Source organism: Macrotis lagotis, chromosome 5 (genome assembly GCF_037893015.1).
Source record: "Macrotis lagotis isolate mMagLag1 chromosome 5, bilby.v1.9.chrom.fasta, whole genome shotgun sequence".
Taxonomy (NCBI): domain Eukaryota; kingdom Metazoa; phylum Chordata; class Mammalia; order Peramelemorphia; family Peramelidae; genus Macrotis; species Macrotis lagotis.
This window is the reverse complement of record NC_133662.1, coordinates 25853584-25866159: the sequence shown is the minus strand read 5'-3', so window position 1 is coordinate 25866159 and position 12576 is coordinate 25853584. Positions and strand designations below refer to the sequence as shown.

General features: G+C 36.6%; 1 protein-coding gene and 1 pseudogene across 1 annotated transcript in view; both read left to right on the top strand.

The window, feature by feature from the left end:
• RCAN2 (regulator of calcineurin 2) overlaps positions 1-12576 on the top strand; it is a 304597-nt gene that overhangs the window by 166689 nt on the left and 125332 nt on the right. The window lies entirely within an intron of this gene.
• Positions 1-12576, top strand: part of LOC141523702 (farnesyl pyrophosphate synthase pseudogene) — a 30858-nt pseudogene extending 18282 nt beyond the window's left edge.

The following is a 12576-nucleotide window of genomic DNA, read 5'->3' as shown; positions in this document are numbered from 1 at the left end:
TTATTGATGAAATAACAGAAAACTGAGGTTCAGAGTAGGGAAATATTTTGCATATTAGTAATAGTTTCCAACTCAAAAGTTTAGTGTTCTCTCTCTAATGCCTTTTATTCAATCAGTAGAGTACTGATATGGAAATATTTCTTATTTTATTATCCATGGAAGTAAGATTGTTTCTTATTTTATTCTTATTTCTAGATTTTTGGTAGTTTGGGATATATTAGACATTCCCTTTACAACTCAATTTTTCAATTGAAATTCACTTATCATTTAGAAATCAATTAAAAAAATAGAAAATTAGGATTATTCCATCAATCAATAAGCATTTAGGGACTAGGATACAGAGCAAACAAACAAAGGCCCAAGCTGTTCCTGTCTTCAACATTTAAATTTTTTTTTAAAAAATCAGATTTTATACCTAAAAAATGCATCAGAGATCACTAAATTCAATTCTTTCAAATAAATTATAACTTAAGTGGGGTGAAAGAAACTCATAGCCCAAGAGATTTAGAACCAGATAGAATCCTCAGGGATCCCTCATTTCTCACTTAAGTCCTGATGCCCAGGGACTTGAATAAGGTCCCATAGAGAGTAGGTATTAAAGATAGGTTTTGAATCCAAGTCCTTGCCCTTACAGCCAGTATTTCTTTAAGACCTAAGACTATAAAGTACAATGTTGACAGAGTGGTGAATACAACCCATGCCTCTTGACCTCTGCTATTTCAATTTGATTTTGCAAGAGGCAAAGGTACCACTTAGGCAGAGAAGAAGATAAGTGCAGGGAATCATTCAAAATAAAATAAGAGGTAGATAGTGGTTCAAAAAACAGCTGTGACATAGGGAAGCCATCTTAATATATTCTGCACAGAAGAAGGAGTGCTTGAATCTAACATAGCAGTGATTCCAGATAAAATGATAATTTATTGCTTCATCACAAAATCTGACATGATTTTTGAATTGCATATTGTATAGAATGGGAAAACTCTGGTAAACTGGTTAATAGTGCTTAAAATTGTGGTCGTTGGTTTTAGATCATTAGAAAGATAATCTGCTGATTTCTTTTTCTTATTCTTCCATAAATTTAGCTATTCTTTTCATGCCTTTTATGGGTAAAAAAATTCTAACTATTATTTTCACTCAGAATTGATATTCTTATTGATATGTCTGGAAAAAAGAAAGTCTTTGGTTGTTTTGAATAATTTTCCATGGTAATGTTCCCTTTGTAGGCAAATACAAATACTTATACAAATATGAAATTTAGGATGGTTCTTATTTGTATTCAGATTTTTAGCATTATTAGACAATTCAATCATTGACCAATCCTTCAATGATGCAACTGTAATATTTTTGATGAAACTTATTTTAGTTTAGTTCCTGGGAACTAGAATATAGCTTAGACATAACTAAATTTCACATGCACCACACACAAACATACACACATACACACACACACACACATATTAAGTACTTACTAGGTGCCAGAAATTGTCTTGGTAAATATAAAACACAGTTAGTCAGTTAGACAATGTTGTTGTTGTTGTTGTTGTTGCCATTGTTTGTCCTTCATTCTGAAAGATTATGATGACATCAGGGTTGCAGTGCCATGACATGCAAGTGAATTGTATTTCAGTGAGGGAGGACTGTGTAAAGTCACTAGGCCCTCTTCTGGAGTCATCTGTATCCAATGGCCAAATATGAATTAGGATGACTGGATATAGCCCTGGAGAGTAAGTCAGTAAGTATTTATTAAAAGAGGAAAAGATTATTCTAGTCATGAAAGACAACCAAAGAAAATGCTCAGAGCCAAGAGATGAAATGTCTCATTTGAGAAGCAGAAAGGAAGTCAATGTCACTGGATCAGAGAATATCTTATGAGTTAATGATATAAGAAGACAAGAAAAGTGGTGGTAGTGGTGAGATGGTGTTTATATTTTTTTGTTATTTTTGCAAGGTAATGGGGTTAAGTGACTTGTCCAAGGTCACAAAGCTAAGTAACTCTGAAACCAGATTGGAACTCAGGTCCTCCTGTCTCCAAGACCAGTGCTTTAACCACTATGCCACCCAGCTACCCCAGGTAGTTAGATTATGATGGTCTTTGAATGACAGAGGATTTTATTTAATCCCAGAGTTTAATTTGTTAAGAGTGACATGGCCAGAAGTATGCTTTAAAAAGATCACTTTGGTGGCTTAATGGAGGATAGATTAGCATAAGCAGAGTCTTATGGAAGGCAAAACTACCAGAAGATTACTACAATAGTCTAAGTGTGAGGAGATAAGGGACTATAATAGAGTGGTGGCAGTATCAAAAGTGGAAAGTGGACAAAATTGACAGACCTTGACAAAAATTTGGACAGGGAAGGTTAATGATAATGAGAACTTGAGGTTGGTATCTGGAAACCTAGGCTTCTGGTAGGATGGTAGTACCCTACAAAGTAATAGGGAAGGTAAGAAACAAGAGGATTTAGAGGAAAAGGTAATGTTTGTTTTAGACATATTGAGTTAAAGATGTAGTGCTCTCTAGACAAAGGTATAAAAAAAGAAATTAAAAAAAGAATAGTGGATGTAAAATCAAAAGCAGGAATGAAGTCCCTGCTCTTGATCACCTTTGTCACCATCTACCTGGACTCAATTCCATCTCACCAAAAGTTACTTGGAGCAGAAACCTAGGCTAGTGAAGCATGAACTGTCTAGCAGGATAGAACAGTGAGATACTTTTGAGTTCTAGCTCCCAAGGGAAGTACCATCAGAAGGGAGGGAGTCAGAAAGTGAGCAATAGAGAAAAATAAAGTAAAATATTAAAATTACCAAAGATCTCATGAAAAAGATAATTCAAAGACTTTGAATATAAACAGATAATTCAACAGAGAAACCATTAATGATAGAAAAAATGTGAATTCCAGATGCAGTAAACAAGTTCAGCCAACTATGAATAAATACTGTAAAATAAAGGAAAATTATTCAATTTTTGAAGAGATAGAGAACCCTGTAGAATGTAAGGAAACTATGAAATCAAAACATACTGTTCCATAGTGGATTAAAAACAAATAAAAATAATAAAAACAGAATTTATGACCTGTACAACAAAAATGATTGACAAGAAAAAACAACAACTTGAATCTATAGCAAGTCACACTAAAAACAAAAGTAAAAAGAATTGGGAATAAAAATACAGAAGTAAAGGGCAATCTATAAGGAGAGAATAAGAAAACAACATTGTTAAAAAAAATATGCACTTTATCCAATTAAAATATACTAATTTTGAAGACACAACACACAAAGTTTGCATAGACAACCCAAGGATTATAGGTCTCCCAGTAATATACAATAAGCTAAAAGGTCTGAACACTATATTGTAAAAAATATTATAAGAAAATGCCCAGCATTTCTGAACACAGAAAATGAAACAGCAATTGAAATAATTCACAGATTGCTTTCAGAAAAAATAAAACAAGTAAAAACAAGACATGCAGTGGTTAAATTTAGCAATTCAATTCTGAAACAAGTAATCAAGAAAAAGACCTTTAAATGAAAATGAAAGGAAATTCAAATAACACAAGACTCTTTTGAACATTCCAGAAAATACAGAAGGAAATGGAATAATATCATCTGAAGAACTAGGAAATTCAGAATGCAGGCCAAGGTGACATACTCTTAAAATTTAACCTTAATCATAATTTTCTGAAAAAGATAGATATTCAATAATATAGAGGTATTTGAAATATTTTTAGACAAAACAGAAATGAAGAGACATTGTTGCTTCACAAATACTCTAGACAACAGAAATGTGAAAAAGGAGAATGAATGCTGCATGAAAAGAAAGCAATGGTAAAGAGTGACAGCAAAGAAACTAGACACTTTTTTTCTAGATGTACACAATGATTCAGAGAGGAAGAGGCAGAAATTAGCAGAGGTAATCATAAAGATGCAGGCCAGGACATTATGGTCAGGACCTAGAGATGTTCTGCCTAAATGCCAAATGAGAGGATTTGTGAAAAGGAAAGGAATACAGGGAGTGTGTGATGTGACTGGGTCAAATCAAGGGTTAGCAAGAAAAGGAAGATGATCCCGATGGCCTTTCAAGAAAAGAAGAGTCTGCAGGGGAGTGGGTGAGGAGGAAGTGTAAGGACTCAAGAGGGAAAAGGAGGGAGACTTTGCCTTGGTGATAGGAGAGATTTCTACTGATGAATGCTTCTGTGGATGAAAACAAATGACCTATTAAGGGAGATGGGAGCCTTGTTTTAGTAAGGGGGATTTTGAGCTTGAAAAAAATCACTTGTATTACCTTGGGAGAGATTTGGAATTCCTTGGGGTAACTGGTACCCAGTGAATGGGAAGGCATGGAACCATGGGAGAGATTTTGGGATAAATGGGGAAAGAATGTAGTTAGGAGGAGGGGGAGGGAGGGAGAGAGAGAGAGAGAGAGAGAGAGAGAGAGAGAGATCAGTAATAACCAGGGTTATATAGAGGGGTGTACTACCATGGGACAATGTTCTATGTAACTTGCAGGAATTAGCATTTTTCTGGTAGTGAAGCACAATGGGGAAAAAGAATCCTCAGGATAAACTATGCAAGGCAAGAGCAGAAACTGTCTAGTGGGGAGAGCTCAGAATGAATATCTTGGCAGTTTTAATCCCATGAGGAATACAGTGAATGGAAAAAGACAAGATAATTATATAGGAGTCATGAACCAAAGAACAAGTATAGACTAGACAGAAAGAGTAGATGGATAATGAAGAAAGTGAGATGAATCCTCTCTAGAAAAAAAAGGTATTTTAAAAAAGAAATTAAAAAATAATAGTGAATGTAAAATCAAAAGCAGGATTGAAGTCTCTGCTCTTTATCACCTTTGTCAAGCCAATAAACCTCATCAATATTCATATCCATAGAATCTCCAAAAGGAGTATAGTTAGTAATCTCTAATCTACCTATATTATCGAGTATGTATTGAGTATATGTGTAAATACACAAACATATATATGTATATTAAAAAGATTTATATGAGCTGTTAATTGAACTATCTTGGTACTAACTACCATTCTGATGAAACTGTTTTCTTAAATTGGTAGACAGCTTCAAGCTTACATGTGTTCCTTTGGGGGTTAGGGCCTGAAGTGAGTCATATAGTATTTTCCTTCCCTTTCTTTTATATCAGTGAAATCTATGGCCAAGGAAAATTAAGTTGAGCTTCAGCCCACAGGTAGAACTCAGACATAGAATTATGGAATAATTATATTACTTCTTATTTATAATTACTATGGAGTCCATATAATTAAAAATTTGCTGATTTTTTGGCACTAGATTTTTTTAAAAAGTTGAAAAACCAAGACCTTTCCAAGCAACCTTTCTATTATCTGCTTTCCTTTTTTTGCTCCCAGTTTTTTTTTCTCCCTTCTTGAGCTAATTTCTTCCAACTCCTCTATTTCTGCAAGTGCCCAGGGTTATATGCTAAATAAAATGTGGGTACCTACATCTTTGCTAATTAAACCTACAAATTAATTAAAGGCCTACAAATAAGTATAAATGATCAAGTTCATTCACAGGTCATCCTGTCTTTCAGATTCTGTCTCCTAATGGAGTGCCTTAGAAGAGTTTACTCCAGGGTGGCTAGGTTGCATAGTGGATAAAGCACCAGCCTTGGAGTCAGGAGTACCTGAGTTTAAATCCAGCCTCAGACACTTAATAATTACCTAGCTGTGTGGCCTTGGGCAAGCCACTTAACCCCGTTTGCCTTGCAAAAAAAAACATAAAAAAAATGATGAGAGAGAGTTTAGAAAAACCTGGAAAAACTTGTTTGAACTAATTCATAGTGAAGTGAGTATAACTAGGATAACACTGCACACAGTATCAGAAATATTTTAATAATGATCAACCGTAAAAGACCTAGCTACTCTCCTAAAAATGATCCATTCCAATTCGAAAAAATGCATGATGAAAAAAATACTTTTCTTCTCCAAAGAGAAAATTGATGAACTCTGAGAGTACATTGAAAGTATATTGATTTTTTTGAGATATGGCTGAAATATAAATATGTTTTATATGATTTCACATGTAAAAAAATAACATGGTAACTGATCTGATCTTCAAAACAGCCCAGTCATTCTTTGAGGCAAATGATGAGGTTAAGTGGTTTGTTTAGGATCACATAAATATCTGAGGTTTGGTTTTAGGTTTAGCAGACACCAGCTCCAGGAATCTATTTACTTCACCCCCTAGCCATGTCTGTGACTAACAAATTATTTTTGCCAAGTATCTTTGATAGTGTCTTTGCCAAGAAAATCCCAGACGGGGACACAAAGAGTCAGGCTTGACTGAACCGACCGAACAACAGGCATTCATTGAATGGTGGTAAAGAAATGTAGGAATAATGATTGAACCTATGATTTCATTGAGAACACCCTATACCAACAAAGATTGGCATCTATTCTTCATTTTATAGTCTTATAGAATTTCTTGGGGCACCAAGAGGCAAAATGATTTTCCTAAACTCATAGAGGCAGTGAATCAGAGGTTGGACTGGAAATCAGATTTTTCTGACCCTGAAGTTAGTTCAATAGCCACTGCACCAAATTGCCTTTCTGAAAAGTGATTTATTATGAAATGACAGAGGAATGGTATGACCCTGTAAGAAATTAGGAATAGGAAGAATTCAGAAAACCATGCAAACACTTGAATGAGATTATGCACAGTAATGAGATGAAGTTTGTCCTTCATTCTTGAAGAAGACCATGACATCAGAGGAGGCAAAGCCATGACAAGTACATGAATTGGATTTGAGGGAAGGGGTGCTGTGCTAAGTCACCAACCTCACTTTCTACTCCAGTCATTTGAGTCCAGTGGCCAGATATGAATCAGGACAACTGTAGATGATCCCGGATGCAAAGCATTCAGAGTTAAGTCACTTGTCCAAGTAAGGTAAATAGAATGGGGAAAATCGTAACATTGATACAAACAGTGCACACTTAAAGGCTGTGTATAATGACCAGACTTGGCCCTGGAGAGAGATGAGGAGATATACCCTCCTTTCTTTTATTCCATATGATGAATGCAAACCCTCTTAGGCATCAATGCTGTGTCAATTGGTTTTCTAAGAAAAGTGGTAAGGTATGTGTAATAGTAATATCTCAGAATGATTGTAATATAAAAACAAAAGCATTCAAAAAACTTTTTGATGTGGTACTTGTAAATGAATAGAATAATATGCTTAATATAGCCTGACTGGATCAGTTTTTAACAAAATTGTCACCTCCTTCCTTTAGAACACTTTTTTTGGGCTACCATAATTGCATTGTTGACTCACCGTGACCTTACATCCATTAGAAATTCCAGTTGCCTCCTCCAATTAGAGACAGCTGCTTTAGAGCATAAGGCAAGTAGTTGTGACAGAAACTTTCCACATGAGTCTATGGTCAGTTATGCTTGGGAAGGAGGCCATACAAGCAATTATGTGCCTCTTTTCCAAGTTTATTTCATTCTAGTAATCACCACTCTTTGGGACTAGTTATTGTGCCAGGTTTGGGGTTTCAATCAACCTATTATTCAATAAGCACTTTTTATGGACCACTAGATATTGGACACTGATCTAAGACCTATTGTTCAATCATTCAGTCATGTTTGACTCTTCATGATCCCTTGGACAGAAGGGCTAGCAGTATGACAAGTCACTTAACCCTGATTGCCTCACATCTATGGCCATCTCTAGTTGTCCTGATTCATTTCTGGCCACTGGACCCAGATGGTTCCAGAGAAGAAAGTGAGGTTGATGACTTAGCAAAGCACCCCATCATTCAAATACAATTTATGTGCTTGTCATGGCATCTCCTCCCTGATAGCATCATCTTTTGGAAAATGAAGGGCATGGAGTGGCTAGGTGGCACAGTGGATAGAGCACTGACCCAGGAGTCAGGAGTACCTGGGTTCAAATCCAACCTCAGACATATAATAATTACCTAGCTGTGTGACCTTGGGCAAGCCACTTAACCCCATTGCCTTGCAAAAAAAAAAAAAAGAAAATTAAGGGCACACTTCATCAACATCATCATTTCTTTTTCCTAGTGAGAATAAGATAGCTCATCACACATACCTTCAGAGAACATTCCAAGAATTCCCCCCACCTTGTGTTATGCTTACAGATTCAGAGCTAGAAGGGACCTTAGAGGTCATTGAGTTAACCCTTTCATTTTACAGTCCCAGAGAGGTTATGTCACTTGCTGAGGGTCACACAAGATTTTTCAAAGACAATCTGAACCTAGGCCCTCCTGACTCAATGTTACCTCTCAAGTTTCTCACTCCTGGCTTAGGAAAAATGCCAAGGATCTCACCTGTGTTTGGATGTATATAAAAAGTCAGAATGATTCTTGCTGACTTTCCCAGAAGCCCGCTGGCACAATGACTTTGCTGGGTCACTCTCTGGCATATTGTAAGCTCTGATCAAACAGGGGCTCCTGGGGCTTGGCCAAGGGGATGAAGGAGGCCACAACAAACCTTCTGCTAAGCTGATATATACTTGACAAAAATTAGTTCGGTGTCCGATAGAGTGCTTATCAGGGTTTTTCTCCCTAATTCCAACTCAGTTTCAATTATGAAAGCAGATTTATTTCTGTCTCATCTCTTCTGGTCCATCATTCCCATGGCTCTCTGTCTGTGTCTGTAATCCTGAACTGTCTGGCTGGCTAATCCCCTATTGTCACAATTTCGTGCTGGTGCAGTTGGTTTAGTGTTGCAGCAATTGCAGAGAACCCTCATGGAACTTTCAGCTAATTGAATATGGGGCAAACTAGGTGGGAGAGTATGTATTTCCAGAGGATGAGCTGCAAAAAAATAGTTGTGTGACCCTGGGCAAGTCATTTAACCCTGATTGCCTCCCTTAGTCTTAGAAAGGATGAAGGACAAGGAAAAGAAGTAGTGTGATGTAGTTGTAAGAGCTTTGATTCTAGACTCAAGGGTGCTGAATTCAAAATCTGACTTGGCTACTTAACAAGATATTTTAGTTTTCTCAGTTTTCTCATCAATAAAAATGAAAGGGAAAAACTAAATGATCCTTAAGGATTTTACACCTCATGTAAAATCATGAGGTGACCTTTATGACCTTGGGCAAATCATATTTCCCTGCTCCAAATGGAGGATTGGATCATTTACAATCTCCCTGACAGAGAGATCTATGATCCTGTGATTCAGAGATCCCATGAGTCATTTCACTCTCTCAGGTCTCAGTTTCTTAATCTGGAAAATGTGGGATTGGATTAAATCACTTGAATGACCCTTTCCACTTTTAAATCTATAAACCCTTTGATCCAACTTGGGAAAGATCACGTCATTTCATGACCCATGATTTCTGAATCTGTAAAATGAGGCAGTTGGATGAGAAAAATTCCAAAGTCTCCTCCAAATCTATGATCTTAAGGAATGATGCTACTCCTTAAGAGCCTACTCCCTAAAATTAACTGCAAAATTGTGTGTATGTGTGTGTGTGTGTTTCCTTAAGAATCAGCAAAAGTAGGTACTCTGTGGTGAAGAGATAATATATATTAACAGGTGCTGAGTCGGCCTGAGCTCCCTGCAGCTGTAAAGAAAGCTGGTTCTTAGTAAAATTGAAAAGGAGGCAGTGTTTGCCTTTGCTACCTTCCCGTCATTCCTTCTGCTTGTAAGATGCCTTCTTTCTCAAACCTATAATTCTCTTATATAAGGGCATGCTGGTATAATGTTTAACAACCAGCTTTCAAAATAAAATATACTCAACCCATTTTTCAGCTTAATTTGCATTATTAATAGTGTCTTCATTCCTTTCTTAAGACTCAATAATCTATAAAACAATAAATCAAGCCCCAATTAGCAGCATTTGCCCAGAGCCTGAATGTTGTTTAATTATTTCAGATTCTTCATGCTCCCCTTTGGGGTTTTCTTGGCAAAGATACTGTATTGGTTTCCCATTACCTTTTGCAGTGTATTCATTTTGTTGGGCAGTCAGACCTCTGCCCAGGGTCACAAAGCTAAGAAATATCTGAGACTGAATTTGAACTCAGGTCTATCCTGACTTCAGGCTTAGTGCTCCATTCACTGAGTCATCAACTGCTTCATCTTTGCTAGGATTTTTTTAGGTCTTTATAAAGGGATAAGTTAGAATCAACTCATATCATCTTGGGAGATCTGATTGCTAAATCTGTATGAGCATTTGACCCTTAAAAACTATGAAAAATTACAAATCAATGGTTGAATTATTATTTTGTTTATTGTTTAGGTTTAAAGAAAGTGATTGATAAAAAAAGTTCATAATGCATATTAAGCTTAAAATTGGGTGTAAGTACTTTTTTCCCAACTGAACTGGTTGTTAAACAATTCCCAGTGCTCTCCTGCCCTTAGATGACCAGGAAAAAACATCTGGGAAGTTGGGGTGAATCTAGACCTGGGGGCAATTTTTCTTTTAGGTGAGGTAAACACAAATTGTGTGTGGAAGGAAAAAGCTTCAACAGGGGAAAACGTCATACTCATCATCTTATCCAACACCATCATTTGACATATAAAATAAATTGTGCCTCGTATAGATTAAGAGATTAACTCAAGACCAAGTCATGAGAGTTAGCAGCAGAACTAGAACCCAAGGCTCTTAATTCCTAATCCAATGACAGTTCAATTATACTAAAAGCTCCTCTCAGTCGGTAAATAGTAATTAAACACATTCATGCCAGTTTTGTGCTGTAATTCCAGGTTAACAAAGAAACAGTCCCTGCTCTCAAGAAGTTCAAAATCTAATGGAAGAGATGACATGGAAACAATTAGGTACAGACATGATACAGCCAGTATAAATAGGGGTGGTCTCAGAGGCACTACTGTTAAGGGGGAATGATTATTCATTGTGCAGATGTGATAGGTTAATTCATGTCAAGGTGCTAATAACTGATGATAGATGAGGAAGTAGTTTGATCCCTGAAGATTTCTGGACAAGTGTGGGAAAGAGAGAGAAAAACCTGTACTGCTTTTGAAGGTGATTTGTGTTTATTTGGGGTTTTTTTTTTTGTTTTCATTCTGACCTATGATTAGGCATTCTTAGTACAGATCTGCATTTATTCTATAACTTGCAATCTCAGAGAATGGCCTGGGAGTACTGGTGTCTTCCTCAGCATTGACACAGCTGGTCTTGTTTAAGGGGCAGCACTTGAACCCGGGTCTTCCTGACTCCGAGCCCAACATTTTGGACTTTATTATTTCATACTGCTTTAGTGTCATATCTTGAAATAAACAGGTGATAGAAATGGAAAATCATCATACCAATTAATGAGCAAATATAACTGGTGATGGTCTCTCATGCCCAATGGCCAAAGAGACTGGTATCTCTCACAAACTGCTGGTCTAGACTAACCTTATGCAGAAACAGAGGAAATGAGTGCATGGTTGGTTTAAATCCAGAGATCCTGGAAAGATATCTCCTTCACCCCAATATATCCCCATTTTCCCTACTGATGTCTAAAAGCTTAATATTAACGTTGGATTGCCTTTGATTTCTAATAAAACACAACTTCCAGAGTAACACCAAGCCTCTCCAGTCATTTACCTTAATTTGAAAGTATTTGTGAGTCTCTCCTCTTCAATCCAAACAGTTGCTAAAATAATCCTCCTAAAAGACAGATCTGACTATACAAGTGCCTTCCTAATTAACCTTCAGGGCTCCCTTTTGCCTTGTATAAAATACAGATTCATCCTGGCACATTCCTTAATAACTGGGCTCTCATTTACCTTTGCATTATTGCACATTATTTCCCTTCAGTCTTTCTATATTCTAGTTAATAATAATAATAATAATAATAATAATGATAATAATAATAATGGTTGTCCTTCATTCTCTAAGAAGACCGTGACATCAGAACCATGAAGCCATGACAAGCACATGAATTGAATTTGAGTGGGGGTGCTGTGCTAAGTCATCAGTCCCATTTTCTCCTACAGAGTCATTTGGGTCTAGTGGCCAAGATAGGAATCAGGATAACTGGAAAGGACTCTGGATGCAAGGCAATCAGAGTTATATGACTTGTCCAAGGTCACACAACTAGCAAATATTTGAGGCTATATTTGAACTCCTGTTCTCCTGACTCCAAGGCCAGTGCTCTATTTACTGTGCCTTCTATTCCAGTCAAACTGACTACATAGAATGCATTCTATGCCTTCCAATCCATATTCCTGAAATGCTCACTTCCTTCATTATGCATATTAGAATCCCTCCCCACCCCTCTCTGTGGGAAGTCTTTTCAAATCCCCCTAGTTCTCAATGCTCATTCCTCAAATTATCAGGTATATACAGTAATTATCTATTTACATCTTGTATTTTTTACAAGCTAAATATTAGCATTGGAAACTTTGAAAGTTTAGAACTTACAAGTCTTTTTGGATACCTTGAATATTTTTTAATTCAAATAACTTCTCTACCCTTCTAGACCAAACTATGCCTTTTCAATCAAACAATCAACAGATATTTTTAAAGCCCCTCCTACATGCCAGACACAGTGTCAGATGCTGGTGATAGATACAAAGGCAAAAATGAAACAGAACTCAAGACATTTAGATTCACATATAAAGGTATTTTGGCCTGGG